Source organism: Camellia sinensis, chromosome 4 (assembly GCF_055761805.1).
Source record: "Camellia sinensis isolate YWXY chromosome 4, ASM5576180v1, whole genome shotgun sequence".
NCBI lineage: Eukaryota > Viridiplantae > Streptophyta > Magnoliopsida > Ericales > Theaceae > Camellia > Camellia sinensis.
Window position 1 is genome coordinate 25,788,497 of NC_138964.1, and position 26,215 is coordinate 25,814,711.

At 36.1% G+C, this 26,215-nt stretch overlaps 1 long non-coding RNA gene across 1 annotated transcript; it reads right to left on the reverse strand.

The window, feature by feature from the left end:
• Positions 1–2,186: 2,186 nt before the first annotated feature.
• On the reverse strand, positions 2,187–6,623 carry LOC145824526 (uncharacterized). The gene is made up of 2 exons (XR_014366134.1): positions 6,302–6,623; positions 2,187–3,040 (listed from the first exon to the last, which is right to left on the reverse strand). It is a non-coding gene; the product is annotated as an uncharacterized LOC145824526 (long non-coding RNA).
• Between the last annotated feature and the right edge of the window lie 19,592 nt (positions 6,624–26,215).

The following is a 26,215-nucleotide window of genomic DNA, read 5'->3' on the forward strand; positions in this document are numbered from 1 at the left end:
TATCAAAGAACCTTTTATTACCATCACCTACGTGATTAATTTTTTACATCTTGTCAAGTGCATTGTCAAGCGGGAATTTGTTACCAGGCGTGGGGTGTGGGAATCGATGTTTAGGCTCAATTGTGACATAGTGCAACACCCTGCTGTCGTGCATGCTCTCGTCCCAACCGATGGAGACAAACGTGAAACACAAATCAAAGTCACAAACAACGATAATATTTTGTGTTGGCATGCCTTTCCAGCTGTAGTATAAAGAGGCGTATTCATTTGACACACGGGCCATAACGTGAGTGTCGCCCAGTGCCCCAATGCAGTCCTAAACAAGTACAAACTGCAAAATGTGACTTGTTATTGCATATGTTATGAATGACTTCGTCAAACAAAAAGTTTTACACGGTGTCACCTTGAATGGCCGATACTACGTCTTGGAGTGTAAATATGGATGGCCCCCTTGTTGGACTTGATCGGGCTCAAGACTCCTACTATGAATTGCCGCAAATGGTATCATAACTTGCAAAACCTCGTGAAAATGCCGTGACAATGTCTCATTTGAGTGTTGGAACCGTTCTTGCAAATTCCTCCATGAAATTCCTTGCAAAACTGAAATGAAAATCGCTACCTTCTCTTCGAGTGGCACCCCATGCTCTCGCTGCGGCACTGTCAACCCAAAATCGTGTAGAGTGTCACACAACTTCAAGAACACTGGTCGGGCCATACTGACTGCATCTTCAAACTGGACTTGGTGGCCGTTAAACAACTCGTACATCCATAATCATCCTGACAAGATTGATGTATTTCACAAGACTTTGTAGTAATTATTGTAATAATACGTTGCCGCAATGTTCCACGCTTCTACCAAGTTGTGGTCAGTTTCTACAACCATTTCCCGCGCAATTTCATCGATTGCTGCCTCTAACAGTGCATTTCTGTGGATGTTACTAAGACCAGCTTCGTCCACCATGTTATGTATACGAACCTCAAAGGGTGACCAACAATGGAGGAAGAGAGAGAGAGAGAGAGAGAGAGAGAGAGAGAGAGAGAGAGAGAGAGAGAGAGAGAATAAATGGGCTTTGCCAACCTTGCAAGCAAAATTGCATTTTAAAACCAATGTGAAGGAAACTATTTGCAAGGACAATAACATGGCAGCCCCACGTGGGTTGCCTTGTTCAGGATTTCAATGGGGTGCATAATACAATAAAATTGTTGTACTAATGAAAAAATATTTTTCATCTTTCTGAAATGATACAATTTTTCTCACCACAAAATATAATATTTTTGTACATCATAATAATATTTTGTTCACTTTGAAATTTAAACATTTTCATTCAGTACAATCATAAATAATTTTTTTTTACGGTACAATCATATATTCTGTAATTTTTATCAAAAATGATTTCGAAAAACATAGTACTCATCATTATTTTCAGAAAATAATTTCGACAATTATTAAGAGTCTGTTTGGTAACCATTTCGTTTTAAATTTTTAGTTTATATTTACAACAATTAAAAAAACTGTCATATAACTTGTACTTGTTTATTTTTTTGGTTTATAAATGGTTGTCTCAATTTATAAATTTAAAGAAAAAATGAAAGCTAAAGAAATGAGTTTACGTTGGTTTTAAAAAGAAATTTAAATATTTCACTAACAAAAATAAATTTTTAAATTTTTTTTTTGTCAATTAAATTTTTTGTTGCAATTATTAATTTGTTTTTTGAATATATTTTTTTCTTCAATTAAAATTTGTTTTTTTTAGACTAAATGCATGCAAAACTAAAGATTCTTTTCATGTGAAGGAAAAGATGGGCAAGGACAAAAGTGGCAGCCCTATGTGGGTTGCCTTGCTAACTTTTTCAATTAAATTTTTGGTCAATTATAACTTTTTTTTTCAATTATAATTTTTGGGTTGTCTTGGCAAGTATGTTGCAATTATTAAATTCGTAAACTATTTTCAAGAAAAAAACAAAACCAGACAGTTTTGGAATAGAAATCACACAACACTCCAAATAGAGAAATTACTTTTTTTTTTTTTTTTTGGTTCAAACAAAATTCAAAAAAGATTCAGAAATTGTGTAGTTCATCTAAACCATTATAAAAATTGTGTTTAAACTGATTTGGTCCAATTATTCGTCCCTGTATGAATGTATGAATGTCGTCTCTCTATGCAATAGTTTGGTCTATGAAAATGTAGCAAACAAAGTTCAAACAGTAACATGCATACTATTAAAATAGAACAGAAATCCAATAACAAAGTTCAAACAATTATTCGGCAACACAAGCACAACAGAGAGGGAAAAAAAAAGTTTCGGTGACTCAAATTAAGCATACATTTGGGAACAGTTTTTGTAAAATGCAAGAACTATGATGGCTTAACAACTCCTCAACACTAACCCCCCATTCCGGATCCATGCGTTGGGCCAGATGGGCACCCCAAAATCTGGGACTGCTTGACTCGAAGCCAACGAATTACCGTGTCGTCCGTGGGAATCTACAACATGACGGCTTGATTTGCCGGGTTGTCCATTAGGGAAATAGCGAAATCAATAAGTAGGTCATCCGGGCCAAGACTGTTCAGGAAGTACACCTTTTCTAGGCATTTGCCAATCACCTCCGGCGTTGAATGTGGGTAATCATGATGGACTCGGAGCTTGCGTTGTTGTGATTTAACTGATAACGAAAGGTTTTCCATGCTACTCTCCAACTTCGAAGCTTCCTCGCTCTGCCCTTTTTTTGCTGACCCTGACTACTGCCTTCAAATTTTCGTTTCGTCGGTCCAGCCATTGGAGTTTGTTTCACAGACATGGCACAGTCATCAATGGTGTGCTCACTATGGGCGGCAGGCTGGAAAGGTAGTAACCCACTGTTGTCCTCGCAATCTAGTGCATCTATAAGGGATGGCACGTCATCCGTTGCGACCGGGTCAAAATCAACGCCGGGTGTCTAAGCAAAACTTTCTGTTGTTGTGGCACCTTCGTATGCCCTTCGCATAAGTTCCACATGCTCTAATGGCTTCGTTTTGAACTTCACAGCATTCTTGTCAATCTGAAGAAAAAAAAAAAAAAAAAAAAAAAAAAAAAAAAAAAAAAAAAAAAAAAAAAACATTACACACATGGAAGTAAATAATAATTTCCCTAGGAAATTATGAATGGCTATATCAAACATTGTTACATTGTAGTTAAACAGCTTGCAGAACAAAAACTTCAATTTGTCATCACTACTATTAATCCTATTACCTTTATTTGTGAAGATGAGTAGCTAAACTAATAGAGAAGTAGATTTTTAGTCAAATTGTAGCTACAAATTTAACAAATTTGATGAAACTGCTCCAAAATAATCAACAAACGCCCAAACATCAAGGCCCAAAATAATCAACAAACCTACACACTACAACAAATGGGGACCCCAACTAGTAGTGCACAATAACAGGAAACACCAACATACAACAGTAGAAATAGCAATAAATGTTTCAAAAGAAGGCCACCATAGCAACATGCTTCCATATTATTTGACGATCCTTGCTAGGACAGAAGAATTTTCATGTAAGAAATATAATACTCTGTCATGACTAACTTACAGTATCTCCTACATTTTTAGAAATTTACAAGTCTGAACATGACTTAGCTTTGAGTCTAAACCAAAATTTTGGAAGCAGAGGTTTTACACTAGTTCCAGTGAAATAACCTCATCTGGAGTCTCTCAAATCATCAATATGATATGAAAATTTTTCAACATAAATGGATGAGTTTTTTTTTTAAACAGTTAATTTAAAACAAAAAAATTTCATTTCTTATTTTAAACAGTCATTATGGAAAAACCTCTGCTTTCTTCTTGAGTGAAAGTTCAGGGAAGTGTTGGTCACTTCCCCAGTACATGTGCTTACCATGCACTTTTCAATGAAATCAATAAGTTCATGGAGTCATTTTGAAGCATGCTTAGCTAGTTGCGAACTTTTCTGGTTACATATGATCATTTTGCTTCAAGCTTCATTTAAGAATCATGAATCAGTATGTTATGGGGAGAGTATTCTTCTTCTTATTTTAGTTTTCATTGACGTTGATTATTATAGGAATCATTGACTTCCTTTATGTTTCTTGTTTACTCTTATTGCTCTTAACATCTTCTACAAGTTTTTATCCATTGTGGCCTTAAGCACATCTTTTTTTTCCTCATCTCCACCCACTCTAATTATATTTTTGTACAGCCTATCTTACCTAATGGGATATGAATCACACAATATAGAATATTAATTATTGTTTTAACTATGTTTTTTTTTTTTCTTTTTTTGGTTGTTGTTGATATGCTCATGGTTTAGTGTCCTATTTAATTATATGACAAATTATACCCATACTCTTGAAGGTAATAAAGGCTATGACAAATGAATGCCCATATGACTAAACTGAAGGCTCAAACTGAGGGTTTATTTGTTAGAAGATTCAAATTCAGAAGGTTTTTTTTTTTTTTTTTTTTTTTTTTGTGAAGCTATGTTTTTGTAGCTTCAGACAAATTATACACATATGACAAATTATGCCCCAAAACAGACAAATTGTACCTATACTACACTCCTTACAAATTATACCCATACTACAATGGAAAAAACATATAATTAAAGCCACAATTGACAGGTTATGTTTTTGTTTTTGTATTTTTTTTGGGTCAGTTTAGTCATTGTGCTTCACAGAAAATTTCTTGTCAAACTTGTAAAAAAAAGAAAAGAAAAATAATTACAGTGCATGATTGAACCTAACGTGCATATAGTTTGACAAGGAATTGTGCTTCTAAGGAAAAAACAAGACTTCGAAACGTTACCGTGTGGCTGACTACTGCCCGCTTATGCAAATTTTTGGATAGCGCAGACAGTGTTCGGGATTGATCCACGCAGCTACAACATTGGAGCAATAATTGTGGCATACGTGCATCACATAATGTAAAACATAACATGCACAATCGGAATTAACGAACATGTAGGAGAAGCAAAAAATAGCAAAGCAAATAAAGAGAAGATTGCATTGTCAACATGAAACTAGCATACTACACATTGTACTAGTCGGAAAACATGAAAAGTATCACATGGCAAATACATACATACTCCCTACGAACCGAATCAAATCAAGTACAAAACAACAAAATAACATTGACAATAGACAAGGCAAACGTAACAATTTGTAGGAGATACAAAGAGTGCTGCAGGTTGATGATGTCAGCCCTTAGCTAGAAGACCATGTCCTTAAGTGATTGTTGAGTATCAGGCATGGATGTTTGGCCAAATTCGTCACACCAGCCAATCCAAGAATGACATGGCTGAATAGACACATGTATTAGTGTAGTTCTAAAACATGTAAATGGACTTGTTCATGTCATTACTCACCACTGCATGAGGGCATTTAGTAGGCACGACTTGGATTTCGTGAAGATCTTGAAATCTTCACAACATACATCCCAAAGCCACACGCACAGAACGACACTGTACGCGGTGACGTGGCAAAAGAAACAAACGAAGCCATCGTCTATTTTGGAAACGACCATAGATGAAAACAATGAAATGACAACATGGACATGGTTTACAAGTTCTCTTATATATCAAATTCACCTTGTGTGGACATAGTGTCTGTGTGCAATTATGTGTGAGATTAATTAGTTAATGTACTTCATTTCTTTATAATACCTTACTCCTACAATAATGGGAATTTTCAAACTAAGACTTTCAAGTGCCGCAAGTAATTTGATTAGATTGTAAAGTGTGTGTGTGATTAATTTCACAGTTAATCACATGTTGTTGTTCTTAGTGGCCAACAGTTTACATTTCTTACAACCACAAATGGGACTCATGTACATATTATCAGAAACAAGAATGTATAAATATAATCTAATAATTGTTAAAAATTAATTTCAACAACTGCTTTTGGGGGTGAAAAGTGTTTTGCAAAACATGCAAACACATAAAAAAAAAATCCTTTTAATAAACAGTTAGCGTAATTATTTTGCACACAAAAAATTGTCTTACTATTTTTTTTTCCTCTTTTACAAGTGTCTGGATACACATGTTCACCAAATTCATTGTCTAGTTGAAGACAAATATGTCATGCCGTTTACACTTTAAGGTGAGGCAGTTGTGACCTTTTACAGTTTGTAGGTAATTTCATACTTCAGAATAACAACGATTGATTTAATAACTAAGGAGTAGAACAATTCTGTGTTTCAATTATCAATTTTAGTAAAAATTAATAAACATTTAACGAAAACAGAGGCCACAAATTTCAGGGGGAAAGATGAGATAAATACAAAACAGAGGCCAAAAATTGTTACATTCTATTTTTTTATGGGGAGGGGGCGGCCTGAAATGGTCAACATCTATTTAGTGGTGGTGTAGATCTGGACGTCGACTGGTCCTTTCCATCCGGTATTGGTGATGCTGTAAGGGGGAGGTGTTGGCGGAGCTCCGGTGTCAGCTTGATGGACAGTCACGTGTTAGGACAGCTTCGGTGATGCTGTAAGGGAGAGGTTATGGCGGAGCTCCGACAGTCGGCGGTGTGTGCGTCACGGGTTGTCCGCCTTCAATGCCGACTGTGTACAGAACAAGAGGAGATGTTGAGGTGAGAATGTAAGGTGCGAACATTTGTGCCCTAGCTGTATTATTCCTCCATTTTGTGAGGAAAGGACCAAAAAAAGGGGCATTTCGGTCTTTTTAGCCTCTAAATACTGTTGTTGTTTTCCCACCAAAATAATTGTGAATAATATAAACTTTTTTGCTTTTGTAGTGATTTTTTGACTTTTTACCTTTTTTAGGTTTACCCAAACACCTAATAGGAATACTAAATATGAGTTATAAATTATATTTTATCTTTTGGCTAGAACTTGTAAAAAATTAAATAAATAGAACATCAATAAAAATTAAATAAATTTATTTTAATTTTTAGTTGAAACTTTTAAATTTTATTTTATTTTATTAAGTACAATAATCTGGAGGGCCAAAATGTCATTTTGCCCTATAATCCGGAGGAGTTATCTTACCATTTTGTATCCCACATCCCCATGGGACACAACAATCCAACAAATAAGGGATTGATAGTCTGATTGGACTATTAGTGCGGGTTACATTATTGGACTATTACATGGAATGAATATGGAGTCCTATCCTACCCTCTAATCCCCCAAACAAATACCCGGGTTTACTCTTTCCCAAATCTTCTATGTAGAGGTTGAGAAATCTTTCAAAACTTATCTATATTAATTTGTTGAACATTTTCATGATAAACACAATTTTAGTTGGAAAAAGACATATTTTAGGTCAAAATATCCCCACAAGTTACACAAAAATAACATCCCCGACACCTTTTTGGGGGCATTTATCTTCCATCCAAAACAAACAGAATGCAAATTAAGCTAATATGTTGTAAGGAAAAGGAATTGAACCGAGTAATAAAATTAGTATATCTTAAGTTAAATCATAATTAAATGTTAAATTTTGAGATTTTACTCTTTCTTTATTTTTTCTTGCTAGCTTTAGAATATCGAGCCTTCTAAAAAGGAAAAATGATTTATTATTATTGTCATATATATATATATATATATTTTAAAATTATGCATAAGAATCATGAACTCGCCGAACTCGACCAATCTGAACTGATTAAGGAATGATTGGTTTTGAAAATGTTAACAGTCAACTGCAATTGTAATATAAGTGATTTTTCAATTTTGTGATCGGCTAACAAATAAGGAAAATTCAAATCCAGCCAATTTGATCCGATTATGGGATGTTTTGGAAAGATGGTTAAAAATTGAGTTTTTAATTTTTTAACTTTTTTTTGTGAGAAGTGATGTAATTTAAAATGAATTGAAATCTAGCTTTTAACTTTTTATTGAAGTTCCCAAATGACCACTATATAAATTAGAGCCCTCTACGTTGATATGGCTTTTGATATTATCTTTTCACCTTTATCTATGAGATTGATAAAAAAATATTAGAAATTCTAAAAATTCTATCAAAACTTTTATTAAATATTTTACATGAGTATAAGATCTATATGAGACTCATATTATATGAATCTTATATCCAAAACAATTGGCTTTTATATGCACTCTTTGTCTCCAGAATAATCTGCTTTTAACTTAATAGTAACACTTTGTGATTTGGACATGGTTTGTCTTTTTGCAGAAGAATTATTTCTCATAGTTAGACCCCAAGCTACATATGTTTGGTTTTGAATTTGAACGAGCTAATATAATTTTCTTCTTCAATTACTTTTCGTAGAGGGAGGAGTTGGCTGTTACCAAGTTGCTTGCATGGTTCTCCAAGGATGTTGAAGAGTTAGCTTACCATTATGCCATGGAAGGAAAGCTCATTGAGTTGGCTATGTTGCTGATTCTTGCTTGAGAAGATGTTTTGGTTCCCATCACTTTTCATGGATGGTTTAAATGGCAAGTACGACAATCCCATTTTGTCTATCTAATTAATGAGGAGATCAACTTTATGGAACAAGTTAAACATGGGAAATTTACTCAGATTCATAAGAAGAAGAAGGTTATGAGGTTGGCTATGCTATTGATTGAAGTTTTTGAGAGGACTGGTAATAGTATTGAGGAATATCTGCAGCTGCAACAACTTGATGTATGTATTAATACATGTTCCATCCTCTTTTGTTTTGCAACCAGTAGGATTTCAATTCACGATTCTCGATTTCATAAGTAGTATCTTGTTCTCTAAGATTGTGTTTGGATCTTGGATTTGTTGAGGAGTTTGATAGTAGGAAAATAAAATGAAATGGAAACAACAATAAGAAAAGATTAATGAAGTAGAAGCTATTTTTTTTCTTCTTCTCTCTTTGCAATCCCTTCACAAATCCAATAGCCAAACACTACCTAATGAGATGGAGGTCCCAGCTTCTCCAGCCACTCTTCCAATAGTATCTACTTGTAAAGATCTCAGTTTCTCTGGTGGGATATCTTAGCTTCCTCATGAAAATATAAGTTTATGATTGTATGTTGTTAAAGTAACAAAATTGTGTTCCATGTGCATGCAGTAATGCATATCAGCACATTATTACATAAAGTAATAATTTGGTTCTTCTAGGTGCGGAGCAAACATGTGGAGAAAGATACTGCTCTGAGGCTTGTGGAAGTTAGCTTTATCTTAAAGGCTGGAGACTTAGATTTTAGCAATAGAGATTGGTTTGGGAACTTAATACTTAGCGTTTGATTGTCTTTTTTTGGATTGTGTTTCTTCTCTTTATGCACATTATTGATCTTATAACTTTTGTGGTTCAGTATAAGTATGTAAGCTATTATGTCATTGAATGGCTAGTTAGCATTTGGGAGTACCCTTTTTTTTTTTTTTTGTAGGTTCATTTCCTATGATTCCCCTCCCAAGTACATAAAGACTCAGTTAGATGATTTATTGAGTTCTAATTGAAACTAACTTTTGCTTCAATAGTAATTATAAAGAAACAAAAATGGTATGCGAGTTTCTGACATGTTTTCTTACAGAAGATAAGTTGTCTCATTCATGGAGTCCTGGCTTGCCCATGCTGCAGCAAACAAATGTGTTTTACCCCCCAAAGGTTAGAAAATATTTGTTACATTTGTTATTGTTATTTTTATTGTTTCGTGTTGTTGGGTGTTTTGTTACTTGGATGCTTTGTGCCATAGCAGCCAGCTTTTTTCGTCTTTTATTTTTCCTCGTAAGGCCAGTAGTGGGAAGACAGAGAAGGAGAAGCGTGAAGTGACAACATATGTTAATGACCTACAATGTAGGACAAGATGAGGTTAACTGCTCCTACTAGTAGTGAACCCAAGGCTAATAAATGGCAACCAAAAAATAGGCTTTGAGTGGGTGACATTGGTTGTTGAAGGCTGGATGGGTTGTAAATTATGGGGATTTACGGGTTCCAAAAATTGCAACAAAAGGTAGTGGTTTGAGATTGAAGACACAAAATTTTGGGGTTGTTTTTACACCCTTCAATTCTTTATCTTAAATTTCCTTTTTTTGATAAGTAAACAATTTTATAAATCGAGGCCCCCATGGGAATGCTTCTTGTGTATGAAAAGATGCCACTGCCAAAAGGCACTTTACACGCCCTTGCATATCCAAAAGCTCTACAAATTCTATACTTGGTCTAGACCTATGGTGTATATGTTCTTGGATATGGGTGTCAACTGTGGGTGTGGGTCTGGGCTTTGGTGTTGAAAAGCTTCAAGGGTTAGTGTTGTAAGAGGTAAAAGAAAGATTCGTGTTTGTGAAAAGGAAGAGGGCAGAATTGAATTGATTTCTATAACTTGCAGATTGCATCATTTCTGAAATAGTGCAATTAAAGGGACTGGATTACACTGATTTATGGATTTTAAGATTAAATTAGTAGCTAATAGGTATGGGAATAAGTAGGGGATTGTTTGTACTTGATAAGCTAGGGTTTAGCAGCTGGAAAGGGCACGTTTGAGGGAGGTGAACAGTAACACACAAGGATTTTCTAACTCTTATGCTCTCAGTATAATACTACTCACTCTGCCATATGCTCATAGTCAAATCAAAATTAGTTTCACTAATTACCAAATCATATATATTCAAAAATTAAAAAATCAAAAGTTAAGATAAGTACAAACTAGAATTAAACATCAAGTAAATAGGCGAAGAAGCCGATAAATCATTAAACGTGGAGCCATAAATCGACTCCCAACAACATGTGCACAGTGACATAAACAAAATAGTAATCTTTCATTAATCAAAATTGATATACAAAAGGTGTCACATGCCTTATACATTCATAAACGATTCATCATGAATTTGCAACATGTGTTACAAGTAGTAATAAGAAAGGAAAGTTAAACAAATATTCATGTGCCCCTAAGGCTTACATCTTTCCAAGCCAGTGCCTGGTTCCAACAAAATTGGATACAAATCCAATACGTATAAAGCCCTTGGCTTAAATCTAAACGATAACATAATAAACAAAAGAAACTTTCAGCTCTAATTCCTTCCAAGCTATTGTAGGAAAATTGGTTTATATATAAGGCATATTTTGGGCCGACTTTGAGCCCAAAATTGAGTGGGCCCCAAACGTCTTTTGGGGTGGGTCCGAAGAGGTGAAGTGTTCCTTGCCGTGTGGCAAGTCACATGGTGAAGACGGTTCGTCAAAACCATTTATGAGTGAATGGGAAGTTAACGTCATTTTCGGGTCTAACATTAATTTTTTTTTTAGATAAAATTCTTTTGAATTCTTTCAATAAAAATTATTGTGAGAATTTAATTTAATTCTAAATTCAAATTTTGGATTCCTGAGTGGTTTCCTAAAGTTTGTAAATATGAGAATTTAATTTGATTCGAAATTCAAATTTTGGGTTCCTGTGTGGTTTCCTAAAATTTATACATCTTCCTTTATTTATTAAACTATTCTTTAATATATATATATATATATATATTTCAATAGTTTAAATAATTAAAGTTTCAACAGGTTGTTACTGTTCCACTTATGGCTTGTATGACAATACTATTTTTATAGTAGGTTTTAACTTGGTTTCCAACGGTACTTTTCAAAGTTTGAAAAATATATTCTTGCATCGGTCAAACAGTACCTGTTCGGATTCTTTAGTACCTGTTCGGGTCATATATTTTGGCTATATATACAGCTTTTTTCCTAGCAATCCGGATCAGAGGAAAAAATTCAGTCCGTTTATTTTGCATTTGTTGTCCAGAATTTTTCCTATGTATTTTATTCCTCATTCTAGTTTTAGAATAAATATTCAAAGAGGTAGAACACAGGTTTGGTTCGTCGAACAAATTTGTTTGAAGTGCTTCTACAAATTTGTGAAGATCATTGTATCTTGGGAGATAGACGCCACTCAACCGTAAGCACCGTAGCGGGGCGAATCTGTCTTAAGGACAGAGTGTCACACACTCGACTTGGTCTTAATTTTAATTCGGTTCGATAAATAAATCTGGTATGTAATTTATTTATTTTGTTTGAATTTATTTCAAGTTATTTTATTTACACAGAAGATTGTTCCAACAATCTTAAGACAAATCCGAATTATTCTGTTTACAGAATTTTTTCGTTTGTTTCCTTTTTCAATAGAAAATTATTTTCTGTGGATTTACAAAATAACATTCTGGTTGAAAAAACAAATAGTGATTATATGCTATTTGATAGATAGTAGTAATATACTATCTCTTTTCTTTGACAACAACTAATAGTACGATACTGGTGTCATTAACAATTCGGAATATACTTTTGTGAAATTTTTTCAGAAATTAATTTTGGTTTTTAGAAATTATTTTCTGAGTTTTCATTACTTAAAATTATGTTTCAGTATTTTAATTATTGAAGTGCTACTGAAATTAATTTTCTTGTGTGGAATTAATTTGGTTAAATAAAATTTTATTTTATTTCCAAATTAATTGAAAAATAAAAGTTATAGTTTTTATTTCTTTTATTTTTACAGAATTTAATTTCTTGTGTGGAATTATTTTGGTTAAATAAAACTTTATTTTATTTCCAAATTAATTGAAAAATAAAAGTTATAGTTTTTATTTCTTTTATTTTACAAAATTTAATTTCTCTGTGGAATTAATTTGTTTAAATAAAATTTTATTTTATTTTCAAATTAATTGGAAAATAAAAGTTACATTCTTGTTTCTTTTATTTTTACAGAATTTAATTATGTGAATTTGGTTTAATTTTCTGTGTAGTATAAATTCTAATTCTAATTTTATTTTATATATTAGAATTGATGGCTACTGAAACAAATGCCCAAACAAGTACTACTGTGGTGGCTGCAATGTTGCCAACCCCCTCTCCTGTTGTAACAGTACCGATAAATCACGGTGAAAAGCCAGAGAAGTTCTTAGGAACTGACTTCAAAAGATGGCAACAGAAAATGTTGTTCTATCTTACAACTCTGAACCTAGCTTGTTTCCTCCGTGAAGATGCTCCTATCCTGAAAGAGGATGAAACCGACCGGCAAGTGGTTGCTGCGGTTGATGCTTGGAAACATGCCGATTTCCTTTGTCGGAACTACATCTTGAATGGACTTGACAACACATTGTACAACGTCTACAGTCCAATCAAGATAGCAAAGGAACTTTGGGAATTGTTAGAGAAAAAGTACAAAACGGAAGATGCCGGCTCAAAGAAATTTGTGGTTGGCAGATTCTTGGATTTTGTAATGGTTGATTCAAAAACTGTGATCAGCCAAGCTCAAGATTTCCAACTCATTCTGCATGACATTCACGCAGAAGGTATGTCTCTCAGTGAATCCTTCCAAGTTGCAGCCTTAATTGAAAAATTACCAAAAGGCTGGAAGGAATTCAAGAACTACCTCAAACACAAGCACAAAGAAATTTCTATGGATGAATTAATTGTGCGTTTGAGAATTGAGGAGGACAACCACAATTCTGAAAAGCGGGCTGGTAAGCATCCTATGGAGTCTAAGGCAAATGTGGTGGAACATGCTTCAAAAACCAAGAAACGAAAGTCTTCGGGAGAAAGTTCATCACAAGGCTCTAAAGGGGGGGATAATAAAAAGTACAAATTTAATGGAAAATGTTACATCTGTGACAAAGAGGGACATCAGGCCAAATATTGCCGTAGCAAAGGCAAAAGCAAAAGAAGAACAAGCAAGAAGCCTGCTCAAGCCCACATGACTGAAGTGGTCAATATCTCCAATGGTATAGATGATATCAATCTTTTTGCAGTTGTTTCCGAGGCAAATCTTGTCGGAAATCCTAAAGAATGGTGGGTGGACACTGGTGCTACTCGCCATATTTGTGCCGACAAAAAGATGTTCACATCTTATTCTATAGTGGACAATGGTGAACAACTGTTTATGGGCAACTCATCAACTTCCAAAGTTGAAGGACAAGGAAAGATTGTACTCAAAATGACATCTGGAAAGGAACTCACTCTCAACAATGTACTGCATGTACCGGACATTCGCAAGAATTTAGTTTCTGGATCTTTGTTGAGTAAGAATGAGTTTAGGCTAGTTTTTGAAAGTGACAAATTTGTACTTACCAAAAACGGGATGTATGTAGGAAAAGGTTACATGTCTGATGGCCTTTTCAAGTTAAATGTAATGACCGTTGTACCCTCAGTTATTAATAATACTACATCTTCTTCTTACTTGCTTGAGTCTTCAAATTTATGGCATGGTAGACTAGGACATGTTAATTATGGATCTTTGCGTAGATTAATTAATATGGAATGTTTACCTAAATTTGACATTGATTCAAATCATAAATGTGAAATTTGTGTTGAGGCAAAATTATCTAAAACTCATTTTCATTCAATTGAAAGAAGTACGGAACCACTTGAATTAATTCATAGTGACATTTGTGATTTTAAATCAATTCAAACCAGAGGTGGAAAAAAGTATGTAATCACTCTTATAGATGACTATACTAGATATAGTTATATTTATTTAATTCGAACCAAGGATGAAGCTTTGGAAACTTTCATTCAATATAAGAATGAAGTTGAAAATCAACTTGGTAAGAAAATCAAGAAACTTAGAAGTGATAGAGGTGGTGAATATGAATCACCTTTTGGTGAATTTTGTAAAGAACATGGAATAATTCATTAAACCACCGCTCCTTACTCACCTTAGCAAAATGGAATTGCTGAAAGAAAAAATAGGACTTTAAAAGAAATGATGAATGCCATGTTAATCAGTTTTGGATTACCTCAGAACTTGTGGGGAGAAGCAATACTTTCTGCTAATTATATTTTAAATAAAATACCCCGAAAGAAAGTGAATCAAACACCTTATGAATTGTGGCATGGAAGAGTACCATCTTACAAATACTTAAAAGTGTGGGGGTGTTTGGCTAAAGTGGCTATTCCTAGTCCTAAAAAGACTAAGATAGGTCATAAGACCATTGATTGCATTTTCATTGGTTATGCCAAGAATAGTAGTGCATATCGGTTTTTGATTCATAAATCAGAACACTCCGAAATGCATGTAAATACTATTATTGAGTCTCGAAATGCATCATTCTTTGAACATGTATTTCCAAATAAGACTGGACAAGAGACTAGTAATAATAAGAGATCTTTTAATGCTATTACTAGTAATGATCAAGAACATGATCAAGAGCAAGAGTTAGACCAAAATGAGGAAGAAGAACCTAGGCGTAGTAAACGTGCTAGAACATCAAAATCTTTTGGTCCAGATTTTCTAACATTCTTGTTAGAAAATGAGCCTTTAACTTTTAAAGAGGCTATGTCCAGTCCTGAAGCTCCTTTATGGAAAGAAGCTGTCAACAGTGATGTTGAATCCATCTTGCAAAATCACACTTGGGAAATAGTGGACTTGCCACCAGGTTGTAAACCTCTTGGGTACAAGTGGATTTTCAAAAGAAAATTGAAAGCGGATGGATCAATTGACAAATACAAGGCAAGACTTGTGGTCAAAGGTTTTAGACAAAAAGAAGGTCTTGATTACTTTGACACATACTCACCGGTTACTAGAATAACATCCATTAGAATGCTAATTGCCATTGCATCTCTATACAATCTAGAAATTCATCAAATGGATGTGAAAACCGCTTTCTTAAATGGTGAGTTAAATGAAGAAATTTACATGGAACAACCAGAAGGGTTTTCTGTTCCAAGAAAAGAAAAGAAGTGTGTAAATTGGTTAAATCATTATATGGTTTAAAACAAGCGCCAAAGCAATGGCATGAGAAATTTGACAAGGCAATGATGTCAAATGGATTTAAAATTAATGAGTGTGACAAATATGTTTATATTAAAAACACAGATAAAGGTTATGTCATTGTATGTCTTTATGTAGATGATATGCTCATCATTGGTAGTAATAATGACATGATTAAAACTACCAAGAAAATGTTGAATAAACATTTTGACATGAAGGACATGGGCATTGCTGATGTAATACTTGGTGTGAAAATTACCAAAACATCAGAAGGATATGCTTTGTCACAATCTCATTACCTTGAGAAAATACTTGACAAATTCAGCAAAGATGATGATCATCTTGCTAGAACTCCTGTAGATGATAATTTGTATCTTTCTAAGAATATACAGGAAAGTATTTCTCAATTAGAATATGTCCAAATTATTGGAAGATTAATGTACTTGATGAACTGCACTCGCCCAGATATAGCTTATGCAGTAAGTAAATTAAGTAGATATACGAGTAATCCGGGAGTAGAACACTGGAAAGCAATTATAAGGGTTCTTAGATATCTTTGATTTACTTGTAACATTGGGCTTAATTATACTAGATATCCAGCGGTACTTGAAGGATACTGTGATGCAAATTGGATATCGGATACAAGAGACTCAAAGTCCACTAGGGGGTATGTCTTTACTCTTAGTGGGGCGGCTGTATCTTAGAAATCTTCCAAACAGACTTGTATTGCTAGGTCTACTATGGAATCTGAATTCATAGCTTTAGACAAAGCTGGGGAAGAGGCAGAATGGCTTCGCCACTTCCTTGAAGATATTCCAATATGGCCCAAACCGGTGCCTGCTATATGCATACATTGCGATAGTCAATCAGCTATAGGTAGAGCACAGAGTCATATGTATAACGGTAAGTCACGACACATTCGTTGTCGACATGACACCGTGAGACAACTACTCTCTAATGGAATTATTTCCATAGAATATGTTAAGTCTAAAGACAACATAGCGGATCCACTAACCAAAGGGTTAGCAAGAGAGTTAGTTGAGAATTCATCGAGGGGAATGGGATTAAAGCCTATTAAATAAGAGTTACCACAACGGCAACTCAACCTAGTTGACTGGAGATCCCAAGATCTAGGTTCAAAGGGACAACCGAGTTGTGATTGACTCAGAAGGATCACTGTGGAGTCCAACTCCTACCCATTTCGATGATAAAATAAGTGATGTCTGCAGCGTTTGAGGTTAAGTAAAATTTTAATGATTCTTATATCTAGGTAAACCTAGTGGAGTATGGCAGGATACTTTTCATAAGAATCACCTATGTGAGTGTGAACTGGGCCAGTTCTATAAGATTTGTGAAGGGCTACAAGTCTTTAGAGCACTCATGAAACACCAGGTTGTTCAGGGCCAAAATGAACACAATAGTGAGAACTAAACTGTGTCTGGGAATATACTGTGTGAGTTCTATTGTCTTGGTTTACACAAACGGCTGAACAGTTCAAGACATCATGTTCACTGGTTAGCTAGTAAATCCGATAGTGTCTCACAAGGGAAGGTTCAAAGCCAAAAGCTACCTATCCTTTGCAGAATATTTCCAATTTCTGTACTCTCTGTAATAGATCATGTTGTTGCATTTTCTCTCCATCAAATTCCATTCATGTGGGGGATTATAGGAAAATTGGTTTATATATAAGGCATATTTTGGGCCGACTTTGAACCCAAAATTGAGTGGGCCCCAAACGTCTTTTGGGGTGGGTCCGAAGAGGTGAAGTGTTCCTTGTCGTGTGGCAAGTCACACGGTGAAGACGGTTCGTCAAAACCATTTATGAGTGAATGGGAAGTTGACGTCGTTTTCGGGTCTAACATTAATTTTTTTTTTAGATAAAATTCTTTTGAATTTTTTCAATAAAAATTATTGTGAGAATTTAATTTAATTCTAAATTCAAATTTTGGATTCCTGAATGGTTTCCTAAAGTTTGTAAATATGAGAATTTAATTTGATTCGAAATTCAAATTTTGGGTTCTTGTGTGGTTTCCTAAAATTTATACCTCTTCCTTTATTTATTAAACTATTCTTTAATATATATATATATATATATATATATATATATATATTTCAATAGTTTAAATAATTAAAGTTTCAACAGGTTGTTACTGTTCCACTTATGGCTTGTATGACAATACTATTTTTATAGTAGGTTTTAACTTGGTCTCCAACGGTACTTTTCAAAGTTTGAAAAATATTTTCTTGCATCGGTCAAACAGTACCTGTTCGGATTCTTTAGTACCTGTTCGGGTCATATATTTTGGCTATATATACAGCTTTTTTCCTAGCAGTCCGGATCAGAGGAAAAAATTCAGTCCGTTTATTTTGCATTTGTTGTCTAGAATTTTTCCTATGTATTTTATTCCTCATTCTAGTTTTAGAATAAATATTCAGAGGTAGAACACAGGTTTGGTTCGCCGAACAAATTTGTTTGAAGTGCTTCTACAAGTTTGTGAAGATCATTATATCCTGGGAGATAGACGCCACTCAACCGTAAGCACCGCAGCGGGGCGAATCTGTCTTATGGACAGAGTGTCACACACTCGATTTGGTCTTAATTTTAATTCGGTTCGATAAATAAATCCGGTATGTAATTTATTTATTTTGTTTGAATTTATTTCAAGTTATTTTATTTACACAGAAGATTGTTCCAACAACTATTGTCTTGGCGGAGGCATGTCACCAACACCTGAAAATGGTTTTCCCAAACAGGGTGAGCCAAAGCCCAGTAGAAACAATCTAACACAATATATGATTCTTAACAAAGATATACGTATGATATGCATATATAGTGCCCATGATAAAATCATTCGTATTTCTTACAAAATCATAATATGCTAAGTTTCATATTTCAAGCCATTTTATCTTAATTCATTTCACATCAAAGCATGAGTCAAGTCCATTGTTATCCAAACAATCCAATTGAGATTAAAACTCAATGGTTCTCTAACTAATATAATCATTACACAAACACTTCAAATTAGTTATTTTACGAAAATTTCATTCGCAAGATCAGCACCCATGTATACGCGTGATTTTCGGGACTTTTACCCTGGACACATAGGCCAACTTAATACAATGTATTTAAAACACAACCATATTCAATGACAACAATTAAAAGAGTAGTTCCAGTTCATCTAATCCTCATGCAATTTCTACAACAATCACGGCTATCCTCCACCGATAACCCAAAACAGATATTTCTAAGTAGATATACAACCTCCAAGGCAAATAAATTATCCAAATTTCCATAGGTGAGAGATGATACACATCCAACTCCACCATTTATATACACATTCATCTAATTTCACATTTCCAATACCAATTTCATTATTTATACAAAATAATTATTTGAATAATTTTAAGGCAAGCTTCATTTTCTTCCAAATCCAACCCATGTGTCAAAAATCAACAAATTTAACACATCACATCCTCATGTCCACACCCATAACCATTTTCAATACCTTCATTTGAAAACCCCTCTTTAGATTTTAAACCAAAACCCTAAGTTTGTCTAAAATCTTCCAATCCCAACATTATTTACATAATCAACAAATAACTAAGTTAAAAGTCATAGGAGAGTGTAGAAAGCCCCTACCTCGAAGTAAGAAGACAAGCAAAGCGATGGAGGAACTCCAAAGACGCTGAAACTAAGATTTATTCAGATCAAAACATAGCCCTTGAGGTACTCTACCCTTTTCCCAAAGACACTAGGGCAGAGAAACCAATGGATCTAGGTGAAAATGTAGAGAGAAGGTGAGTTTTAAAGAGAGAGACTCTAGATCTAGGGTTTTGAAATGTTTTAGAGAGAGAAAGAGCTACAAAAATGATGTAATATGTGGCTGTTACGAACTGATATACTCACAGTCTGCTCGAGTGTCAGATACAATAAGTTGTTCCACTTAAGCGCAATAAGTGACGCTCGAGCGCAGAATGGACACTCCAAGAAGTTTTGTAGACAACATACCAATCGCTCAAGCTCAAGAATGGACACTCGAGCGCAGAAAGGACCGCTCAAGCACAGAAAGGACCGCTCAAGCATAGAATACACTCTCCCAGTAGTTTTGCAGACCTACAAAAGTACTGAGAGTTTACAAAGCCCGCTTGAGTGGAGGAGGAAAATTCTGGGCAACAAGAGTTTGGAAATTAAGCAACCAACCCATCCCAAATGTAACCATAACAATCCTATAGCCAAATTTTAGGAGATACAAGGGAAGCAAGATGTAAACAACAATACGAAACCACTAAACTCGAGTCCAGGATATAACAAGAGTCGGGTCAAAACCGGAATCGCTATTGATCATCACATTTGCATAATCATCTCTATAACCTCTCACCTTTCTTTTTTTCCTTTGATTAAGAGATGTATCCAACACTAAATTGTTGCTCAAAGCTTGAGAAAGAGACTTTCCATGCTTAATGGTTTAATCTCTTCGGAGATTCATTGCCAAGGCATTACATCTCTCTCTTGCTAAGCAAAACTTCTTGTTGGACACTTCTCTTTATCATGTTTTGCACTTAGTGGACGCAGACATCACTTTTGAACAAAAATGAATAAAGAATGACAAAGTAATGTAAAAGAGGTTAAAATTAGAATAAGAGTGGTAAACAAAACGGTAATAAATTGAGTTGGGTTCAATTGAACGTTATGTTGAACCCATTGAGTCTTAAATTGTTACATACTCTTAGTGATGTTTAGTGATTCAAGAAGCAATGTGCACCACTTCCCTTGACGTAACTCCATGATGGGGAGAAGGTGTTGTTGGTCCTTTATTTCTATTTATTGATCTTTTGTCCTATCGATTCATAGATCATCATGCAACAACTTTGCGACAATTGATGGTTTGTGAATCGAGTCTACTCCTCCCTTGATTAATTTCATGATAGGGAGAGGCAGAAAGGATAAACATCCCCTGGAAATACTCTGTTTTTGCTCTGTTTCAATTTTGTGGCAAGAGGACAGTACCCAAAAATAGTGGTCGGCCGGCCACCTTTCTGTCTAGTCGATCACTTCTTGAGGTCGGCCGACCACCATTGTTTATGTAGGTAGTGTCATTTTGGTGGCAGAATAGAGCAGAAGCTGAGGCAAAAACAGAATAATTTTCTGACTGCAAACATAACAGATTCTGATAGCAAAACAAAGGGGTTTCTAGGAAGATGTTCTCATTTGTGCATGTGCGACTCTTCATTTCCCGTGGTCTTTTAAATTAATGCATTAATAGTAATATGTTGTACTTAATTAGTAGCATCGTTCAAACTTGTAATAGTTAGTTAATTTAGCATTAATTCATTTGGTTTGTAATAATTAGTTTAATTCGAACATTCATTTGAACCCTCACGTGTGAGGCAAAACTTGTAATATTGTGTATGTCTTCCAACCCCCCATACTTTTTCCCTTTTATTTACTTGCTTACGATGGTTGCGTGTAAAATCATATTTTGGTTTCATATCATTGCCATGTATTGTATCCATTTTTGCGTGCATTGGGTTTAGTTCATCATTCTAACATTGTTGTCATTTCCTACTTACTTGAATACGTGCATTGCCACATGCTTTAAGTTGATCCATATAACATGTTAATAAACCGAATCTAGTCGTTGCATTTTGTTGCATTAGTCACTTGCATATTAGAGCATGCATTTTTCTAACTATTTTATTCTATTTTGGCTTGCCTCGGTTGAGTACTAGGTAAGCATTTATTGCTTTAGCATATTGCATGTATGGTTGTATTGTCATATCAAGCATATTTACCATGAGACTAAGTGTTTATTTGATATACCTCTTGAATGCCGGTGGATGAAAGCTAATTTGCTTAAATTAGGATGATTTGATTAATGTACATATGAGCTTGCTTTTTCAAGTGGCATATATTCAAAACTCTTTCAAACAAATATGAAATCAAAGCATTCCAAAGTGAGTGGAATAGTCTATACTTGTGTGCCTCACATAGTAATGTTAGCCTAATAATCAAAACAAGAGCATATAATGTACATAAAAATCACATCATGAGTAGTAGAGGCTGATCTTTAATCAGGTGAGTGAGGTGCTCAATCCATGACCTTCCTCTCTCATACCTAAGTTCCCGAACTGAGACACTTTCGTTATAATGGACAAGTGGCCTTTGGCACCAGTCACGGGTTTCCTAAATTTCAGAAAAATATTTGGGTGGTGACTTTGAAATCTGGCAATGTAGTCCATTTCTGGCATCTCTAATGATTAATGGATTTTCTAAGATTTATCAGATTTGGACTCTCATTTGTTTAATCTAGTTCACATTGCATTTGTGAAACCAGATTCAGAACCACAGGAGTCCGATCTGTAGCGCTATCATATCCGAGGAGACTAAACCCCTCCAAGGAGGATAAGAAACCAAGCTATAGTTTCTGGCAACTCTGTTGGGGAAATTGGAGAACTTGACTTGAACTTCATGATGTGATATTTTATCTACATATATATGTTCTTTGCATTGCATTTGCATTGGTGCTCTTAAGTAATTGTGTTTTCCATCTGCTATTCCTAGACGGTTTGTTGGAGGCTTGCCTAAAAAACTTACCAAAATGCTAGCTGGTCGTGGGCTCTGCCATGTTGGAAATAAAACCCTCAGATTCTGATTACCGTTGTACTGCTTGATCCTTCTTTCACTTCTCGGTGTTAGGTGTGAGAGGTATATTAGGTCGTCTTGCTGAAGTACCCCTTTTGACCAATTGACCTAGCTACATATAGTAAAGCCATAGTTACTATTCCAACTTAGGTCAAGATGCTCACCCATATGCAGGATTTTGTGAACCTACTTGCTTGAAGTAGTGAAGCCCTGGATCATGCCAAATCTAAGACAGGGTAACCTTACCCCCTCATAGGGGTGTTTTGGCTCTCTTTAGCTGGTTTGTGCTTTATAGTGAAACTGTATAGGTATGTTCATATCAGTGGCATAGTTGGTATTAGTTTCTGGGGCAGAATTCATTGTGGAGTACAGTCCTACAGCTTTGATCATATATGTTCTGATGAAATCTTAGTTGAGGTGCTGTCTGATTTTTTATTGTTGTTTTTACTTTATTTCTTTTGCTAGATAGCTTAAAACCATAGCTTTAGAAAGTTCTGATATCCCCCGAGTACTCTGGACCCGTGTCGGAAGACTTTATAAGGTTGGAGATCTTGTTCGGGGACAACCAGTGCTTGCCTTACTATCACTAGTTACGAGGTGAAGAATAGTCAGGTGGGGTATCAGTTCAGCTTATCTACACTCAGTTCACCTCAAGCATAGTCAACTACTCCTAGAATGGCTTAGTATCCCTCATCAGATTTGGAAGACTTGCTAGTCCGTTTGCAGCAGTCGCTTGACACACTCCAGCATGATGTGGCCCGTCAAACCGAGGTTACGACTAGGTTACAACAACAACAGCCAGCTGCGGCTTCTGCTTCGCATGCATCTAACGTGACTATCTCCATACCCAACATCGCTACCAATGCTGCTACAACTCAGGATTCACAAGCCGAGGATGTTCCGACTTTTCCCATCCAAGCAAACCTAATCCCAGCACAGACATCTAGAGCCCCAGTGTACCAGACTGAGGCACCTTTTGAATTCGAGGTCGACCCGACCATGCTCAAAGTCAAAAAGCTAGAAAAACTATTCAAAAAGGCACGTGAGGTTAATTCTATTCTGAATATAGAGGATGGGTATACTGAATCTACAGTTACTTTGCCAGAGCAGTTTAAAATGTCACATATGGATCCCTTCGACGGTACCGGAGACCCAATGGTACATCTACGTCTATTTTCAAATATCCTGCCACCAATGGATTTGACTAGACTGCAGAAGTTGTCACTCTTCAGCCGAACAATGTCAGGAATAGCTACCATCTGGTATCCTAAGTTGGAGGACTCTGTGAAGTAGAACTAGGAGGAATCGGTCGAGTCTTTCATTGCTCAATACTCCTACAACACGCAGATTGAGGTCACAACTCGTGATCTTAAAGCAATGTGTTAGGAACCATAGGAGGGTTTATAAGAATTTGTAGGCATCGATGATGACCGTCTGGCCCTTTGAGAAGGACCAAATCAAAATGGTTGTTCAGAATCTTCATGGCAAGTTGTTGTAGAAAATTATTGTTCTCCCCTTATTCATATTCAAAGAACTTCATGAAATGGGGGTTCAGATCAAAGATGCAATGAAACAAGGGATCATCACTAATGACAAGGTGCTGGCCAAGAGGCCTTTCGTTCATAGTTCCAATGCTACCGGGGGTAGCATAGTTGCGAGGCCATCAGAAGTGAGTGTTGTCACCACAACCAAAAATGTCGACCCTTTTGCCAACATGAGCCCACAAACTTCCAACCCTACCCGACCTCTCGGTAGAACTTTCAACCAGCACTACATGACTCTGTCTCGAGCCATGCAGGTGTTAATAAAAAAGGGGCATCTGAAACCCCCTAGAACCTCGACCACTTCCTGACCCTTTTCCACCAAAGCACGATCCCACCAAATATTGTGCTTTCCATCAATAGCACAGTCATGAAACGGACCAATGCTTTCGCCTACGTCATGAGATTCAAGATCTCATCGATAACAAAGTATAGCTCTACCCTAAAAGCCAAATATGACCACTAATCCACTCCCTGTCCACAACCAAGTTCCCCTACCCAGAATATTAACCTCATCCACACATTACCTACCTCCTTCGACCCAAGTGTATATATCACCCCATCCCACCTACCAAAGTCGGTAGTGTTCATCCCTAATAGCACAGACTTATCCAACCCACAACCTGAGCCTCACAAATCTGTGGTGACAACGCCCAAAGAAGAAGAGGTTTCGACCTCGGAGGGAGGTGCCAGCCTATCACTGAAAATTCCTAGGGAATCATCTGAGAGGGAGTACGATCCGAGCCGCTACATTGTTCTTATTACTTGAACTAAGCCTGAGGTAGTACTGCCGACCTCAGTGGACATTAATGTGGTTGGTGAAGATAGCCCAAGCCAAAGGTTAGATGATCTTACAGATCTAGAAGAAGATATGGACAACCTATAATTCTTCAAGGAATAGGACCAATACAATGTGCAGATCGGTTGGTTTGATTTGAGCCAGTCGATTGATAACAAGGGATAGCTGAGTGATGAGTCTGACAAAAAAGAGGAAACCGGAGAAAAAGAAGGTTGTGGTAGCTGTGGTAGCCAAGGAAGTTAAAGGAAAAGAGAAAGTGTCGCAGAGTAGTAGTACAGAAAGACAAACCCAAGAGTTGGGTGTTGTTGGAATTACAGACATGGAATGGGAAGCTGTATTGGGGCAGTTTGAACAAGAGAGGATCGAAGACAATCAGAAGACCGTAACATCTTATCGCCTTGAGGGAGATAATTGTACTATGAAAGTAATACAAGTTGAGCCGGACAACTGTCTATTAGCAGTTGAAGGTTAGTGGTGGGAGGATAGCAATTTGCATCTTGCCCACACAGACGAAGACTGAAGAGATCATATCCCGAATAGTACCTGGTATGCGGAGGAAATAGACCATCTGACTAGGAGTGGAAATTATTTCAAACCTCCACATCTGGATCAAGCCAAACCCTCAAGAAAAGACCGAGAGGTTGAGAAGGAAAATGAGAAAAAGCTGGAGGAGGAGCTAGTCCTAAAACAACTTAAAAAGATTCAAGCTGACATTTCCATTTAGGGCCTCATGATGGTTTTGCGAGTACACAGATAAGTAGTATTATCAGCGATGAATAAAGCTAAATTGTCCATTGATTCTACGCCAGCAGTTCGTTGGCCTGATCTTCCCAAGTAGCACCAAGCCTATGCTCACCTTCTCCAATAAAGAGCTACTGCCGGAAGGATTGGCTCACAACAAGCCACTGTACATATCTATCGAGTGTAGAGGAAAGTGGGTTCCAGTGGTTTTAATGGACACCGGCTTTGCAATTGGCGTCTGTCCTTCTCACACTGCTTATGCGATAGGCCTGAAACCGGCATATTTCATCCCCATAGCCCAGATGATCCGGGCATATATGACAATATGAACGGAGAAGTTATGGGGACGGTGAAAGTACAAGTCCAAGTGGGCCCTTCCAAGCATGAGATTAAGTTTCATACACTTAATGTGCCAGCTACCTTGAACCTACTTCTAGGGAGGCCCTGGTTGCATTACATGAAGGTTGTATCCTCCACCCTTCATCAAATGCTAAAATATCTACATGAGAGAGGAGTGGCCACCGTTTTTGGTAATTCATCCATTCATCCTCCACCAGAGGTAACCACACCGCTGTTGGAAATCAATCACAGTGATGAGGATGCATTTCTTTCAGGATTCACTCTTGTGAAAGCCTAGGTAGTACAGACAATCTTTTGCCGAGGATGAAGGCATGTATGTTAGTGCTCAGTCTATTCACTTCATGAACAAGTTGCGGCATATTCCAAGAGTGGGACTAGAAAAGAGCGGGAGGAAAGGGGTTGTGGTGCTAGCTGAGGTACCACATAATCCACATGCCTTTAGGTTGGACTATGTGCCCACCAAAGAGGATTGAAAAAGAAAGAGAGAAGAG